This window comes from Eucyclogobius newberryi, unplaced genomic scaffold (assembly GCF_026437365.1).
Source record: "Eucyclogobius newberryi isolate DKJ021-1_F unplaced genomic scaffold, fEucNew1.0.hap1 SCAF_16, whole genome shotgun sequence".
In the NCBI taxonomy this organism is placed as follows: Eukaryota; Metazoa; Chordata; class Actinopteri; order Gobiiformes; family Gobiidae; genus Eucyclogobius; species Eucyclogobius newberryi.
The window spans coordinates 32111907-32114406 of record NW_027315790.1 but is presented as its reverse complement, the minus strand read 5'-3'; the positions used below and the strand labels follow the sequence as shown (position 1 = coordinate 32114406).

General features: G+C 55.2%; 1 protein-coding gene across 1 annotated transcript in view; it reads left to right on the top strand.

Annotated features, from left to right (window-relative positions):
• The window catches only part of LOC140362203 (ephrin type-A receptor 7), a 306144-nt gene that overhangs the window by 265534 nt on the left and 38110 nt on the right, over window positions 1-2500 (top strand). The window lies entirely within an intron of this gene.

Genomic DNA, 2500 nt, shown 5'->3' with positions numbered 1-2500 from the left:
TGGTCGAGAGCTGCGTTTACACTGCTCGACCACCAGGAGTGAAAACAGTGCATTTCTTTTATTTAAATACTGTCGTTACGATGTTTAAATAAAACGACCGTGTGGATTGAATTCACTCTTCTCTTCTTAATCCCTCCTTCTCTCTCTCTCTCTCGTCTGCTCTCTCCTTCACCTCCCCGTGCGCTCTCTTCATCCGGACACACTTTGGATGTTATTAAAAGAAGCCGTAGAGCCGCTGCTCCTCCAGAGCTCCCTCTCTCTCTCACCTTTCTCTCTCCTCGCCGCCCTTCCTCCCTCTTCTTTCCTTTTTCCTCTTTCGTTCTTTTCTGTCTTCTCTATTTACTCGTGTAGCTCGCTTCTTCACCTCTCTTTTCTGTCTCTCACTTCTCTCCACTCCTCCCTTTCTCTCTCACTCTTCCTTCTCCATCTTCTCTCTCGTCCTCTTTGCTCTGCACCCGTTTCTCTCTCACCCCTTTTATCTCTCTTTATTTCTCTCCACCTCACCAGACGCTTCCTCTGCATTCTCTCATTTCTGTCACTCCTCTCCTCCCTCTAAATCATCCCTCTCTAACGCCCTCCTCAGCCTCCCCCCCTCTCCTCCCCCACTCTAAGTCATCTCTTTACCTCCTCCTCCCCCCTCCTCCCTCGCCTCCCTCTCTAAGTCATCTCATTACCTCCTCCTCCCCCTCACCCCCTCTCCACCCAACTCTAATCATCTCTCCCACTCCACCTCCCCTCCACCCCCTCCCTCCTAACATCCATACCACCACCACCCCACCCCTCCCACTCCCTCCCTCTCTACTCATCTCATAAGCTCCTCCTCCCCCTCACCTCCCTCCCTCCACCAAGTACACTTACCTCCTCCTCCCCTCTCTCCCTCTCCTCCCTCTCTAAGTCATCTCTACCACCTCACACCCACTCACTCACCACCCTCCTCCCTCTCTAATCATCTCTTTACCTCCTCCTCCCCTCTCCTCCTCGCCTCCTCTCAAGTCATCTCTTACCTCCTCCTCCCCCTCACCTCCTCTCTAAGACAATCTCTCTACCTCCTCCTCCCCCTCCCCTCCCTCCCTCCTCTCTAATCCATCTCTTTACCTCCTCCTCCCCCTCTCCTCCTCGCCTCCCTCTCTAAGTCATCTTACCTCCTCCTCCCCTCTCCTCCCTCTCCTCCCTCTCTAAGTCATCTCTTTACCTCCTCCTCCCCTCTCCTCCTCTCCTCCCTCTCTAAGTCATCTCTTTACCTCCTCCTCCCCTCTCCTCCCTCGCCTCCCTCTCTAAGTCATCTCTTTACCTCCTCCTCCTCCCTCTCCTCCCTCTCTAAGTCATCTCTTTACCTCCTACTCCCCCTCTCCTCCCTCCCTCTCCTCCCTCTCTAAGTCATCTCTTTACCTCCTCCTCCCCTCTCCCCCTCTCCTCCCTCTCTAAGTCATCTCTTACCTCCTCCTCCCCTCTCTCCCTCTCCTCCCTCTCTAAGTCATCTCTTTACCTCCTACTCCCCCTCTCCCTCCCTCGCCTCCCTCTCTAAGTCATCTCTTTACCTCCTCCTCCCTCCCTCTCCTCCCTCTCTAAGTCATCTCTTTACCTCCTCCTCCCCCTCTACTCCCTCTCCTCCCTCTCTAAGTCATCTCTTTACCTCCTCCTCCTCCCTCTCCTCCCTCTCCTCCCTCTCTAAGTCATCTCTTTACCTCCTCCTCCCCTCTACTCCCTCGCCTCCCTCTCTAAGTCATCTCTTTACCTCCTCCTCCTCCCTCTCCTCCCTCCCTCCCTCTCCTCCCTCTCTAAGTCATCTCTTTACCTCCTCCTCCCCCTCTCCTCCCTCTCCTCCCTCTCTAAGTCATCTCTTACCTCCTACTCCCCCTCTCCTCCCTCGCCTCCCTCTCTAAGTCAACTCTTTACCTCCTCCTCCCCCTCTCCTCCCTCCCTCTCCTCCCTCTCTAAGTCATCTCTTTACCTCCTCCTCCCCCCTCTCCTCCCTCTCCTCCCTCTCTAAGTCATCTCTTTACCCTCCTACTCCCTCTCCTCCCTCCCTCTCCTCCCTCTCTAAGTCATCTCTTTACCTCCTCCTCCCCCCTCTCCTCCCTCCCTCTCCTCCCTCTCTAAGTCATCTCTTTACCTCCTCCTCCCCCTCTCCTCCCTCTCCTCCCTCTCTAAGTCATCTCTTTACCTCCTCCTCCCCTCTCTCCTCCCTCTCCTCCCTCTCTAAGTCATCTCTTTACCTCCTCCTCCCCCTCTACCTCCCCTCGCCTCCCTCTCTAAGTCATCTCTTTACCTCCTCCTCCCCCTCTCCTCCCTCTCCTCCCTCTCTAAGTCATCTCTTTACCTCCTCCTCCCTCCTCTCCTCCCCCTCTCCTCCCCTCTCTAAGTCATCTCTTTACCTCCTCCTCCCCCTCTCCTCCCTCCTCTCCTCCCTCTCTCCCTCTCTAAGTCATCTCTTTACCTCCTCCTCCCTCTCTCTCTCCTCCTCTCCTCCTCTCCTCCTCTCCTCCTCTAAGTCATCTCT